Genomic DNA, 17142 nt, shown 5'->3' on the forward strand with positions numbered 1-17142 from the left:
GAACTCATCCTGGTATGGCTATATATATCTACAATAGATTTTGAGTGTACGTAATAAATCGTTATTGAATTGATCACTGTAATAGAATTATTTGTCCAAAATGTATAAAAAAAAAAATTAAAAACGTTAAATGTCTTTTTTTTTTCCTGTTTTAACCGACGACGCCGCGGGATCTCGCATTGCTTCCGCGAAAAACGTTAAATGTCTATAGTCTATTATGTATACCTAAAAAAAAGTTAATGTTGTCAAAAACTATAGATTTTGACTACCTAGTTTTTTTTCTGCAAAATATTGTTTACATTACACACATTACACATACGCACATATTTGGAAATCAATATATTCATTGTTTTGCTAAAAATCTACAACAAAGATTTACTAAAAAATAAAAAAAATAAATCTATTTTGAGTTTATTTGGGTTTCCGTTACCAAACTCATATTAATTAATAATTAATAACTTGAAAACTATATATAACGATCTTGAGTTTAAAATTTTTATGTATACAGTTTCTAATATACCTTATAGTATAATTATTAATGTATTATATTTTTATTTTGAGTTATGATTTCTAGTATTGGTTGCTATTTACTTACACCGAGTATTGGGGACAATATTCTATGTTAAAAATATATAAAACCAATAATATTATAATGTTATGTGATTATGTGAATTGTTTTATAATATAATATAATTTAATATTTATTTTCAGTAATAAGTCATTTTGTAAACGGATTACGTACGTAAGCGGTTACGATTAAAGTAGCTGTGACTTATATTGGGGTTTTTAATGTTTCAAGATGTACGATGCATAAAACTATACAATTTACTATATAAAAAAAATCATCAGCACAGCAAAGTGGGTTTTTCAGTTTCCATGAATCGTTAATGGAATTTTACACTTAAAAAACCTTACAAACCAGAAAATCATATTCACCATACGCTACACTGTAGGTAAAAATATTTCGCATAAAAAATGAGTGTCAGAAATGTTTTAAATGTTTTTGTTTTTTTTGTTGGTACGATTCGTTTATTATTAATTTATATTTTTGAGTACTTTGTGTGTAATAATATGTTATGCGCAAACAATAATAATATACGAGTAGTATATTAAATATTACAGTGTTTGTGTTCGTAGTTCATGGGATAAAATGCGCCGATTAAACTTACTGCAGCTGTAAACGGAGAGACTCCATTGTATAACTTTACATTGTATTGCATTATTGCACATTAATTAAAAAAACCACAATAATCGTGAAAATACATCTCACAGTTGTGTAATTTTTATAGTTGATTTCCCCGACTAGAAATAAATGTTTTCAAGATTAATTAAACAAGTGTGCGTTGAATGCGAATTCTTAAATTGGTATTCGTTACTTTGAATGCGTTTTGATTAGAATGTTTAGATAAAAGTCTAAAAGAAAATGTGATAATCATGTAGCGTAATGTGGATTAACGTAATACATGTATTAATGAGTTTTATATATGAGTTAAAAAAAAAAAAATCAACAAAAATTATTAGTGATAGAACTTTAAATATATTATACCTAAAATACTAGATTTTTCATCTGTATAGGTAAATTCTTTCAATTAATATGACATTTTGTGAAAAACTAAATCTAATCTAATTTGACTATGTTTCAAACTTTAATTGAAATTGTATATATTACTAACAATAATCATATTATTTGTTTAATTTATAAGCAAATGATTGAAAATAAAATAATTAATTTTGATATACAAAAAACCAAAATACGTGTTGTTATGATTTAAGTGATAATAAGCTACGTGGTGACATTTTAAAAATAATAAAATAGTTTATTTACAAACTTACCCGACAAACAATCATATAGTAAATTCTTGAAATATTTTGCTTCAAGTAAACGAAGTATCAATAATCAATATTTAGTAAACCCGAAAAATGTTTTGTCTCGTCCAATATATTATATTTTATGTTTCTTAAACTGTTGTACCGTCGGAAGCTCTTTCGAAGCATTAAGAACAACAAAAAAATCTTCACTATGTTTAAAGCATTAATATTTGGGAATATTTTTAGTTAATAATTGATAATCTACAGAAAAATGTCTCACCTCATCACCAAGCAATAAAATATACTATAAAAAAACAGATCGACAAATTCGACGGTTACGGAGAGTTGAACGAATGTCTATAATAATGTATATATTATTCATTTGTTTTTTGTTTTTCAATCCAGAGATCGGTTTACGATTATTATTCACAACAATCGTCTTATCTGTGTTTGCTCGTCGTTTGTCGTACCTGTAAGTTTTCCGTAGCGAGTGAATTATGCACCCTTCATTCTAGGTCTTCCTCTCGATCATGTACCTTCTACCTCATTATAATATTATATTATCAATTATGTGTCGTGCCAAGTCCACGGATATTATAATAAAACCTATCCATGTAAAGTCCATCAAATCGTACACGCGGACGACGATTTAGTAACACCCGTAATCAATTGCAGTGACGAAATGTGTAATAACGCGGTTATACCTGTAGGCTTAGCTCTGATACCGAGCGTGCGCGGCAGACATACGGTCTGCGGCGAGAGGCCAGGTGAACCGGTGGCTTCACGGTGGGGGTCCGCCGCCGTGGTATCAAAGAGTTCGCCGCAATACTGCACGCAGTTCTACCCGTGACGTTGCGCCCGTCGGACACGCGTGTTATACGGTTTTTTATTTATCTTATCTCCTCATTACGACTACCCCGTCGGATGCATTTGGTCTACGTTTAATCGGCCACTTCCGCCGCCGGCGGGTTATTTTTCCTGACAGTGTCGCGTGTTGTAAAAATACAGGAAAACTAAACGACAATTTTTTTTCGGATTTTCCGCTACAGTTTTCGTTTAGTCGAGTTTTCATGGTACAGCAATTAATTATCCGGACTTGGCGGCCGACCGCGGGTTGTTGACGACCGCCGCCACCAATCCATACATACCGCGGGTGTGTATCGCAACTACATCAAATTGTGTCACAGACTTATTGAAGATCGACGTCGCTTAGGTAGGTTTTATTTTTAGCTCACGATTATATAAATTGAGAGGGTAGCATTTAATATTTATTAAGTATTCTCCGATACATTATTTAAACGTTTAAATTAGAAATCCACCCCGGGTCACAAAATACTCCCCAATACTAGTGGAGGATAGATTCCGCGTCTGCCTACAAATTGCTATTATTATTATTTTAATATTTTCATATTATCCTCCTGCAAGTTTAAAATAATCAATCCAGGATGAATCTAATTAAATATTATTTATACTAGAATTAAATCGTATTCACTTTTTTGGTCACTTTGTTATTTTATATATTAAAAAAAATAATACATTAGGTTCTAAGAATATTATAAACTGAATATATAGTGTTTTTTTACGTATGTAAAACTTTTATTTTACCAATTTTGAATTGTATTGATATATTGGTTCTTCAATTTTATAATCTTAAAACGTAAACGTTAAAAGAATAACAAAAAAAAAAAATAAATGTTTGCTTTTCTAAAATATCGTTATCATCTTTGTTTGGAGAAGATTATTATATTGTATAACTACACACACCAAGGAGTCAATACAAGTCATTTGATAAGACCTAATACACATATTTTTATATTTTCTTATGAAAATTATAGTTAAGCTATAGTATTTTATTAGTAAAATAAACATATTTTCAAGAAGCTTAATTTTATTAATATGTAAATAACACTTAAAAAATACCGATTGGCGCCTAGAATAAAATAAATACGAGTATTTATACTGGAAAGTTTGAAAAAAAGTTATCAGGAAAAATAAAAAATTTTGATTTCGGCTGAACTTTGTTCTATAATACACAAAGAAACTAATCATTCATGTAAAATTCAATTTTTTAATCTTTACATAACATTTGCACGTTTTTTTGTATATAGTATTTTATTTTTGTAAAATTAAAAATCTAAATAATCGTATGTACACATTAACCGTAAGTATATTTCAATTTTTTTTTATTATTATTAAATATTGATACAGTTGTTGTTCCTGAGGGCTTTCGAATTATTGTTTTCCACACGATAAAACGTGACGTTTTTTTATCCGTTAATTTCAGCTGCGGACAAGTTACTGACCCCAAGAGAGTATATTATTAGGTTTTATTAAGACACGAACGAATGTTTATATGGTTTAAAGTTCGGAAAATAGTTAGCAACAAATTATTTACACAAAAAACATTAAATGTGTAAATTTTTAAAATTTATAGTTTAAACTGAATATATTACGATATCTACATAATATCACGTGTTGTACGACCACCAAACCTAATGCTTATTGGAATGTATTGTTTGTCAATATTGTTTGAACAGTTTGAGTGCCTGGGACCTGGGTAATAATAATAATAATAATCATAATAGTAGTTTAGTATTATATTAATGATGCTATATTATATTTTACGAAGACGATTTTTACTAAAACACTAGCACATTGCAGTTACATTTTACAAATGTATAGCTCTTACATAAATTAATATTTATAATACAACGTATTAAGAAATAAATTGATTTTTTAAATTGCCTTATTGTGTGCACAGTTATTGGACTACGCATATTGTGTGTAATAAAAAAAAACGTTGCTTCGTTACAAGAAATATAAACCCTTAAACAACTATATCAATAATACGATCTAATATAACGAAACGATTTCAATAGCAACACGTACATTATTCTAGACGGTATAATAAACGTAAATATATACCTATTTATTTTGTATCATAAAGCTCATAATTCACAAGATAAACAATAATACAACAATTGGCGACAAACGCGTGACACACACGAGTTGGGTGGGCCATTAAGCTTGGCGCCTTTAAATTGTCGATAAATCGATGTTTGCGTTCCAAATTATGATTATGAACGGATTTCAGTGAACGATAAATTTTTCTTTGTTGAAACGCGTGCGATTTAATATTGTTTTCAAATACGTTTCACGATGTTTGTAAAAATGTACCACTCCGATACCTGCGCGATTCCGATGCACTCTTAGGATGACCGGACGAGACTTTCAGTTTTTTACCCGCAAATGACCGGAGAAGTTTTTTTTGTTCGTTTTTGGATCTCTGCAGCGCATATATGACTACCGTATTATTATTATTATAATTATTATTATAACACATAATAATGACATTTGGATACGCAAAACGACTAGCCAGTCCCTCATCGACTCTGTCGAGACGTTTTCCGTCGAAGTCGGGACGACGATCCTCTTCCCGTTCCCACGGTCAGGACCGCGTCGTGGGGGCGGTTACGACTACGATGTACCTGTATACTGCCTACACTGCAATTACTTAACGGCAGTGGCCATTTGCGTTTTATTTTATCGCATGTATATAATATTATATTGTCGCCAGAAGCCGTCTCGACGATCGTTATTATTATTGTTACCGACAGTAGGACGGGTAGTGCGCAGCAATGCAGTAGTAGTACCAACTACCAAGTGGTTTAATAGTTATAACAATAATATTATTAGAGTAATAATAATAATAATAATAATAATAATAATAACAACAATAATAGTGCCTACGACAGAGTATGTAATAACATTACAGTTTACGTACGGTGATGATGACGACGATGCGCGGGGTAACTCTGATGTGGTTCTGTGTGTACGTCATCATGAACTATGAAGTGTATTCCGGCTGTTAGTTCGGGTCGTGTCTACTGTCTATGCAGAGGGACGGTGGAATAGAGTAGAAAAAAAAGATTATATAGGTACTGTCCGACAATAACACAATAATAATAATAATAATAATAATAATAATAATAACACTGTCGTAACACGGCCAATATTACCGCGTAGTAGACGGGGGAGGGTCAGTCGTTAGTAGAAAATAACGTATAATATAATAAAATAAATACGGGGTGCGGTCCAAATGGTAACGATCTGACACGCCGGGCGTGTGGTCTTCTTTGACTCTATCATTATATAAATACGCATGTTATGATATAGCGGTACATATACACGTGCATATACTGATATATATAAATTCCGTGTAAGTATATAAATAAGAATATCTATACGTCTGCTGTAAGAGCAGTCAACAAGTGATATTATGGAACTTAAAGGTATAAGAAGTAAGAGCACTATTCGTGTTTATATAATTATGTTAGTTTTTTACAACACTTTAATTTTTAAACGAGCCATGAATATACTATGGATTTATTCGTTACGATTTAATAACGCTCATAATTCGCTTAAAAATTAAAATATCGTAAAAACCAAGCAAAGCACAGATATTGTTAGTACTTACCTCATCTGATATACTAAAGTTAATAAAAATTTGTTCTGCTCAATGCAAATTTGCACATTTTATGTTTTTATTAAGAGGGTATAAAATTGTGGACGCGCGATTTCTTTGTATATCAGTCGTAAAAATACATCGCGTCGTTTACGATTAGTGTAGAACTGTTGAACTGCAGTTTTACATTAGTACCTAAGACGAAATTAAATATATACAATGAAATAAAATACGCGTATTATATGTTTTTTGAAAATGCAATAGATGAAGCGTTAGCAGACCATCAGTTCTCGAGTGTAAAATACTGAATGAGTATAGTGTAGTAATATCAACTAAGTGTGGTGAGGTGCTTATGACACACCTAATTATAAAAATGGCACCCTAATAATTTAGGCCCTTTATGTTTAATTAGTTCTTATTTTATACTAATAAATTGATATGTACCGTATAAATGTATTATAAAACCTGTGTTTATTAAACGGGAGGGTCGGTTGGGAAAGACAAAGTTGCTGATTGCGCAATCCGTAATCACGAGACTACAACAACTGAATAAATGGAAGGCTTCAGAAAATCCTATTTTTTTCATTAAAATAATTGGCGACCATAATCCGTTTTTGACTGTCCAAACTATGTTTTTTTTCTACACTTTGTCAGTAATTAAAACATATATAAGTACACTGTACATAGGTAATACTATTTACTAATACTAAAGGGCAATAAGTATTTATTACATTTTATTTTTCTGCGTGATTACCGATCAAAATGTGTCACGTACTTTAAGTCATTATTAAAATTGTATGTATACATTAAATACATAGCTTAGTATAGTTGGTGAACAGAAATCGACCTATCGATGGTGCTGGTGTGAATTGTGTATATAATACATGTAATTTATATTATTATTTCTCGTTCATTTCCGCCGCCGTCTGTCTTACAGCTGTACGGATTTATTATAGTTTCAGTTCGTCGGACTGGACGGGAAATCTAGGGGCGTGGCCGAAGGTCGGAATTGTAATATTGAAAAACCGTAGGTACCTGTGGCTATAATAGCGTTTTGCGTATAATGCACACGATACATTATATTGTTACGTTAGCGCCTAATTTCGTGCGAAATTGCAGGACGTGTATTATGAGTTTAATGGTTTTCGGCGACTACCAATGTAAAGTTTTTGTAACCACTGTGTGAGATTTAATTCAAATCGGTGCAAAATTGCGTGCATTGATCAACAATGTTTTTAATAATTTGATACAATTATATTGTTGTATAGTATGTGTAGAGATCTTCTTTAAATTACTACTAAAAATTACGAAGGCCCGGAAATGTATACACATATAATACGTACTGACGAATAAGACTAACTCGAAGACACAGCGAGCAAATTCGAACAAGTAGTCGCGTGTACCAGCATAAAGAAATATATTTATATATAGAGAGAGGTCTGTCGATTATTTTTGTACAATATTATATGACGTTATGATGAATTGTTATATTATATCACGATGTCACAATTTCTGGATGGTTCTGTCATTATGGTTTTTTATTTATTTGGAAAATGTGTGATTTTTGCGTTGGTTTTTTCATCCGTTTTATATGAAGGTCGCTGATGGATACACTATTAATATGTATGCGAAGACTTCATTTCCGCAAAAAAAAAAAATAAATAAAAAAATAGCACACTTTTTTGACATCACAATACCCATATCGTATCATTATGCAATTTTATGTGTTTGACTCACTCATATATATTTAAATGTAATTGTATGCGTCCTCATTATATTATTATACATAATGGTGGACACGCGATCGATTTATTTATTTGATTACCTAACAGCGATACAATTTTACGTGATCTCTCTACCATATTATGTCCGTCAACAATTAGGTATATTATTATTATTCTTTCCGTCAATGTCCGTAGGCACTTGTTTGACGATGACCTTGCCATCGTTGAGTCACTCAGACAACATATATCATACTATATATATATATATATAAGATACATTATAATAAATTCGCGAGTATAAAACTGGAACAAATACGTAGAAATTTGTTTTGTGATTCATCATAATAATATTACGTTTAAATATGACTGTTGCATACATTGCGGTCGAGACGTCCAGACTCATTGATATTTCAATTTGACTTTTACGCGAACGGACGCATATTATATTGTGTATCTGCTCGTGGAAGGTATAATAATAAAATACGTGTAGTTCAGTATGAAAATTGTTTGTATTTTTTTTTTTAAATAATAAAAAAAAAAACAATTGCTACCTATATAATATTAGGTATCTCCAAACCGCCTGTGTGGTTCCTTATATTAATAGAATAGTAAAATATTATTTATATTTATCGCACGATCACGCCCGAATTCGGTGGAAACGGGATGGCACGCGCTCGTCGAAAACGAGAACGAGAAATACAAATAAAGGAGTCATAATAAACTGAATTGTGTACATTTTTTTCTTTTGGTTCACCATACGGCCAAAAACAATATAACAACGCGGAGCAGTGCGACTATGACGTTTTTATGCGTTTCTAAACTGTTCTAAACAGGTGGCCTGTATATAATTTATAATCGTACCTACATACATAATGTTATTATTATTATTATACACTGGTAGCTGGCGGTACATCTATATTATTATAATAATATAATATACGACTAGTGCCGCGACGTTTTGTTTTCACACCGGTGCTGGTCACTACCTATATTTTATACCTATATATACGTGTTCTATACACTTATATAACACAACAACAGGTGTGGTCCGGTTGACTGTGGTCACGGGCGACACACAAACGGGCAATAAGATATTAAATGTTGGACACGCGACTGTTTGCATCGCGTGATACTTGTGCAGATACGTCATCGACCGCTGACGTCAATCAAACGTGGTAGCAGCTATAGGTAACAATTTTTTTTTATAGTCCACCGTTGATCCGTGACGTCCTGAATTCTATATTCTTGACAAATAAGGTTGGGGTTGGTTCGGGTTCTTTCAGTATACGGGGGTGGCGAGACCTTTAGAACGACGCGTAATCGTATCGGTATATTAATATGTATACGAATATCGCTTTTTTGTTCCCACATAATGACACAGAGCTCAAATCCCGAGCTTGAAAATATTCATAGCAAAAATGTCATTCTATAAAAAATCGCATTTGTCTCGTCTAAAAGGTACAGCTCAAAAAAAAAAAAAAAACCATAATATTATTATATGATTTTGCATGCATACGTCGTTTCCTACGCGTTTTCGGGACTTATTATATCGACTACGGCACGTTTGATTATCCTGCACCCTTTTAACGATCTGTGCAGCACATCTGTTCATTCGGTTCGATGATCGATTACGGTGCCACCACTGTATTGAACGGGTACCACACGTACAATACGCTGGTAAATGTTTTCGGCTTGTATATACGTTGATGTGTGAGGTACGTGCTCTGAAAAACTATATAATATACATCGATATGGATACATTTGAAAAGTTGCTTGAAAATATCGGTTAGTTCGGTAAAAATGTTGAGCCTCAAGTCCCCATACTAACTTGTTAAACGCACCGTATATACGAGTGTACAGACAACTATTTGCGCACTTACATGAGATCGTATACACTCTCACATATTATAATAATAATAATATAATGTGCATCGAATAAACTGATTAATTTTTTTTCTCGTATACCGAGCATTGAGCAAGATATCATCTATACATCGACATAATATTATTATTTTTCAACGTTATTATATTATTATTATACATATTATACATCGATACTCGATATCACGCCTGTCTGGCGCTGAGGTGGTCGCTACGCATGCATAATATTCATTTACCTATTCACATGTATGTATATATTATATTCATCACGCGTTCTCGGTATTATGTTACCGGTGTATCCTTTAAACAGTAGGTATACGACAACGATGGTAATGATACTAATAAAATATAATAATTATTATTTTTATTATTGTCTTTATTACCGTATCGGACTTCGTCGTATATAGTGCTACGGCAGCCGCGTACTAAGCCCACGATAAAACGGCCGCCATGTCAGGTCGACGGATAATAATGATAATAATAATATTACGTGTTTCTACGCTCGGGAAACGCGTTCTCGATCATTTTCCGATCGACCGGACGATTAATGTATTATACATATAATACGTATGCTGCAGGAGGTGCACCTGCGCTGTCCGACAAAAGTGTATTTTGATTAATTCGACGGCTAGACGGACGTAATTCGTTTATTACTTTTTTTCGTCTAAAAAAAAAACAACAAAAAACAAAACCGAACGTCACGATCTCACGATTTTTGAGAGCTCCGGTCGGGAAACGATACTGTTATTGATTATTATACAGTGTGATCCGCCGAACCGGCTTTTTTCCCGACCACGACGGCTCGATCATCGGACGTACGAAAATTCCGCGTTACCCTGTATATTATCGTTATTATACGTCGCGACGACGATGACGACGACGATGCGACGAAAGACCACGGTATATTATAGTGTCGGTAATGAGCCGGAGGAGACGACAACCAGCATGATATACACACACTCCTGAAGTCCTGAAGTCACCGCCGCACGTATATATACGCTCACAAAGTACCTACGTCTATACTATAATCTTATATAATATACGTATGTGCGTCCATTGCAGGGCCGATGAACCGCGAGTTGGTTGAACTTTGATCTTTACCTCGACATAGGAGCGGATCGTAGGGGGGGGATCTAAGCCGCCGCAGTATTAATATATTATTATTATTATTTTTATATCTTCGTAGTCGCTCTATAATACGCGGTCGTCGAGTGTAAATAATATAATATATTATTATATACAAAGTCACCGGAGTAGGTACCTGCGTATCACATAGTTATATATGCGCATATAGAGGACACCGCGTGGCGTATATTATATTATTATATGCAATACGCAACACACACACACACACACACACACATACATATATATAATATTTGCGCTGCACTATATTGTATTACGGTATGCGACGACCACGGCGACAGCGATTGCACTATTTTATATATAATAATATTAAGTACGCGATCGGGGCGACAGTGGTGGCGGTGGCCCCCCGGGGGGGGGGGGTATCGAGGAGATAAAAAAATAAAAAAATAAGGAGCACGTCGTAATAACATATTATACGTATCTCCTCCTTGGTGCACGGCGCGCGGCGGTCGGGCGGGAACATCGGGGCGTGTGTAAACTGAGATAAAATATCTGGTTAGATAATGCGCTAAATCAACCAGTCCCGACCATGTTTGGTCATACCGAACTAGTCTCCTCCGGCCGCGTATTATGGGTACGCTCGCCGCAGCGTATTACAAAGGACAACCACTATACCTATAAGTATACATTTATATGTGGGTTTTTGTTTTATATATTTTTTCGATCGCGCGTATAGCAGTACGACCGTTTGGCTGACACACGACCGAAAACCTGTATGTTACTCAATTTCTTTATGTTTGTGGTTTTTTTTTTTTTTTTTTTAATAGCGCACCGCACTTATGTGTAATAAAAACAATAACAATAAATTCAGACAGAGTGATGCTCTCCCACGAAATCCAATCATTCATACGTATAACACTGTGTATACGAGTCGCGTGCTCGCATACCGATTACCGCAGTGGCCCGCTTAAATAATAATCTCAATTCGTAAGCCCATGCGTTGTTGCATTGATACGTCAAAATGTCCAAAGTCTTCGGTACGGACGTTCCCACGTCATGGCCGATCCCATTAAAGTTATTCTGAGCAAGACTCGAGTTGCCATCAACGCCAAACGCTTGAAATGTAGACGTTAAACGACGAACCGTTATTAAACATTTTGTAGGCGCTGTATTACATTCAAAATTATATGATTTACTTAATCACTATAAATGTATATTATATAAAGTCTGCATATTTTAATTTATTTCGTACTAATAGATTTTTTATCGTTAAGCATTTAAAGATGCGATGAGAAACTAAGTAATGAAGAGTGACCAAGTCTCTGTAGTATGTCGTTTAGTTTATCTTTTGAATAGTTAGTAGATTTGATACATCATAATGATAAAAATACTGTTTATACAATATGTATAGGCTCTCAGCATTGTGCGATACGGGTTGTAAGTTATATAAATTTCAGTCTTACATATTATTAAGTCAAACTCTACACTAGCTACGCTACTTGAAATGTTTAATCGGATTGTCTAGAGGTGTTTTTGAACTAGCTTTACTGTTTTATTGATAGAGCTCAGATCATCTAAACAAATTAAACCGTTAACGGTTATTAATGAAACACGTATTCGTACTATATTTTATATTAAATATTATACAAAAAACATTAATTGTAGAATAAATAGGAACATAATATGTACCTAATTTGTAGTTTTGTAATTTGTAATTTTCAGATATTTCCTCAAAAAACAGTTAAGCAATTATAATAACTATAAAATGTTATTTTATACTTGAAAAAGTCAATACTTTTCGAAATAATAAAGTGAACCGTGTGAGCACATTTAAAAGTTTCGCGGTGTATATTTATTGCCTTATTGGTAATTCTATAACGGAATCGCTTACTCACGAGTTCCTGGTAAATGGAATGACTCGAATATCACTATGTCATGTTATGTGTAGTGCACCTATATATAATATAGGTGTGTCTATACAGACGAGTCAAAATCGCACTTCGTATATAGACGATATTATATTCGTTAATTGATCATTGAAATATACTCACACGTATGATACCAACAGTAATAAAAAATAAAAAAATAGTTTTAAACATAATAATATCACACCCGTCAAAATACGTTTCAAATGCATCTATCGCAAAGTCTACTACGGTACACCTGCTGCTTTATATATACGTGTAGCTCATCATATAAGTTATATATATTATGTAATAATATACGAAGACTGCGATTATTGCCGTATTATTTATATTATTTTTACTATCAATCTGCAGAATGATCGATAGATAATCGTCATCGATTAGTATACAGATTGGCCAGCAGTCGGCATCGTCCAACTCGAAGTTCTCGGTACTACCCGATTTTCTAAATACCTATATTATCCATATTATGGTATACTATGAACGATTCTACATTTTTTAAATTGAAACTACGCTGTAATATACACCAGATACACCCTGTATACGCATAAGCGCATATTATAATATGTAAGTCGATCGGTGTATATTGTCGTGGATGGCGCGCCAGGAGACGACCACGGCGGGGGTCGTGTACCTATATACGGTCACGGCGAATGATACAAAAACGGATCTCATCAAGTCGGAGGATATCATGGGGTACGGCGGCGCCCGAGTTAATCAGTCGGTTGTCATCACGCGGAGCATAAAAATATGTAATTATTGCACACCGCTGCCGGTGTAACGGTCGGGCCGGGCCGTGTTCGTGAAATGACTTGCGGGTCTGACGGAGATCGACGGCTGCTGCGAGCGTGTTGTCAATTATTATTAAAAAACGTAAATCACATTGTATTTAACACAACGACCGACTCCTTCGTCTTCCGGCAACGCATATCAAATACATCGAATATATATATACAGACGATAATAACTGCAGCTGTGTTAACGGCATAGAGCGACACGCAGGCGCGGTCGGGTTATTATAATAAATTAGCGTTATCACGTCGTATAATCTGCGCGCGTGTCTCGTATTAACGCGCTCACTTGTCTTATATAATATTATGATGTAATAAGCATAATACTCTATTCGTACATATACCTATTGTCGGCGACGACTTCAAAAACGACACATTTCTCGACCTGAAAACCGGCGGCGTTCAATTAATTATATTTTACTGTTGTTGTTGTCGTCTTTCGTGTAAAACGGGACTACGCGTAATATAATAGAGTTATACCTAATACCTATTGCTACAACTATACAATAAGAATGCCTTTTGAAATCACAAAAAAACCAACTACACAATTTTGAAAATACTGCGCACCAATCGATTGATGACTTGATAGTTTTTACTACCCGCTGTACAATATGCGTTAGGTTTTGCTAAAAAAATATATTAATTTTTTCGTTGCCACCTTACGGAATTTTTACTGTTCGTACATAACCGAATCGGTGTAATTGTATAGTTAATATTCTCTCGAGATTTGACTTAGTCACAACTATATAGCTATGGAATTTAAGTATAAATGATACTAAATTGTTGCGAGGAGTATAATATCATATTATTATTATGCGACAACTGTTTCGGCCTCGCATCCGTCTTGCAAGCGGTTCAGCAAACTCCAAACAAGGGTCTAATAATCTAATATCATGTATCGTATTAGTATGTATGGTATTACGATGATAATATTTGATACGCGCGCACCTATTATAATATATAATCGTCGAAAACGATCTAAACATAGAGATAAATGATTATCGATATTATTGATATTGTTATTGTTGTAGCCCGCTACAAATAACACTCACAAGTTTTGTGACATTGGAAAAAAAAAATGCACAGAAGACTTTTTAATAACGAGGTAAATATTAAATCACAAGTCAAGGTCGGTTAAATCGCCGCGCGGACTCGACAATATAATGCTGCATATTATACTGTAAATATATAATACCTATATAGTTATTTCAGGTCGTCGCGTGTAGCGTAAATAGCCACCGGTCTCATGGTCAACCCTTTTATGCGGCGGCGCTGGCTGATTGTGTATATACTGCACCTGTACATATATATTATATATAATAATATATATATAATTCTGGATTCTGTTCAGCTTTGACGAACAGATTGATTTTTTATTGGGCTTTTTTCTACCTCCGGTGCAGTAATCCGTGCGAAATTTGTAGGAAGTCCACAGCAGTGTGATGCGTATACACAAAACGCCAAGGATATAACCTACCTCGTCATCATCATCATCGTCGTCGTCGTCGTCGTCGTCGTCGTCTTCGTCGTTAGCTATTGTTCTGCCGTGGCCGGGAAAACACCACATAGACACGTTTTTATAAAATAATAATAATAACAATATAATATAATATTATATTATTATAGGAAGTGTCGGCGGTATAGTCATCAGTAGCTATATAATATATTATATATAAATTATTATTGTTTGTATAATGTGTGTGTTGTCGTTGCGTTTTAAAACGCGTAGCGTGTAACAAGAAAAGGAGATCGAATTGGAAAAAAATAGTCTGATGTTCGGGTGAAAAAATAAAAAAACTGATACGATTACAATCGCACATGCCTGTAGGGCATAGGTACATTATATTTTATACGTATATTATGTTATCAATGTTATCATATTAAATAATATTATGTTGTGCGGTTCGTTAAACGCAACAAACTCATTCAGTGGCGCGTGTATATATATATAAAAAATCAGCCACAATGCAAAAATCCAAGTGGAAGAAGTCTTTCTATATTTGACGGAGTGATAAACGGATTTATAATATTATATAAGTATCTATTTCTATAATATTATGTGTACGAACACCGTATAAGTCGCGGTAAGGGCTGGGAAGGTTGATTATTATTATTAACATTATCGATCTCATTAATCGACAGTCTATTGTTTCGGCACAGGACCGAAATGAGAATATTATTATTGCGTTTCTCCGCCAACTCCCCACTCCTCTTCTGACCGACCATAGGGGTGATTATACGCTTGCGGCGACTAGTATATAGATACATTATAAGTGACACGGCTCATTGTGTTCGAGCGCGTGTATAATATTATTATAATAATATGCTGTACTCACTCATCGTTGTATATCGTTGTATATACGACGAAGACGACCCAAGCCGTCGACCGAATACGCAGCGTGCATGACCTGCCCCCGACACACGTGATTAGAAAGAAAAATTCTTTTATGTCTTTTTATGAGTACGCTGAACAGCTCCAGGACGAACGAGTGTATGGTTTTTGTTTCGGGATTCTTATTAGACTTCGTCGTCGCCGCCGCACAACAACATTTGATTGGAACCGCGGACTCCATCGGGCGCTCGTACACTTTATTCCTCACCACGTGTGCCAACGATCATTATTATTTTAATGTAATATTATCAATTACCATACATATTAGCCGGCCTGCAGGTGCAGTCGGTATCGTTGTCGTAGTCAGACTCGAATAATAAGATTATACGTAGATCCTATTTTATATCACATCACGACCCATTATTATATTGTATTTCTCGCGAATAATAGACAAATATTATACAATAATATAATATGGTGTCTATACTTTTTGAATTGCACGTTTTTGATTTGTATATTCTCGTATAACAAGCGTCCCGCAGTTTTTGATGAGTTGAAATGCCGTCGATATCAAACGGATACAATAATAATAATAATTTGGATTTAAGATACTCGTAGTTCTGTAAACCGGAAAACCTAATAACATTGATATAATATAATATTATAATTTATAATATGGTGTCCGCTAGATGAAAAAAAGTACCAGAACGTCACTTTTCAGTTATTGGCACAACAAAACAATATACATATATATTATGTTCATAAAGTTTGCCCGATCGTCTATATGACTACGTATATATATATATAGGCGTAGCTCCTTTTTTCTTCAACAATGCAGTTATTTAAAATATGATTTTGGAAATTTTTAAATATTTTTAAGTTTTTGACATTTGTTTTACCACTTAAGGAGTGTCCTGTGGAGGTACAAACCTACTGTTTTTCAAATTGAAACTCTACATTTATTTCTACTGTAAATTATTTAAACGATAATATTTCTGAAAATATTGACGTTTCAAAATCAAAATTCAAACACTAACAGTTTTTAACTTATTTAACTTTGTGAACCTAATAAGGATAATATATTTTGAGTATAGATTGTAAAAATGATTCAAATTTCAAGTATAAT

The 17142-nt window shown here is 33.7% G+C and overlaps 1 protein-coding gene across 2 annotated transcripts in view; it reads left to right on the forward strand.

The window, feature by feature from the left end:
- Positions 1-2635: 2635 nt before the first annotated feature.
- The window catches only part of LOC132918860 (uncharacterized), a 49887-nt gene continuing 35380 nt past the window's right edge, over positions 2636-17142 (forward strand). For both annotated transcript variants that reach the window (XM_060980230.1, XM_060980299.1), the window contains exon 1: positions 2636-3022. The gene's annotated coding sequence lies outside the window, so the exon portion shown is untranslated. The remainder of the gene's footprint in view (positions 3023-17142) is intronic.

Source organism: Rhopalosiphum padi, chromosome 1, assembly GCF_020882245.1.
Source record: "Rhopalosiphum padi isolate XX-2018 chromosome 1, ASM2088224v1, whole genome shotgun sequence".
NCBI lineage: Eukaryota > Metazoa > Arthropoda > Insecta > Hemiptera > Aphididae > Rhopalosiphum > Rhopalosiphum padi.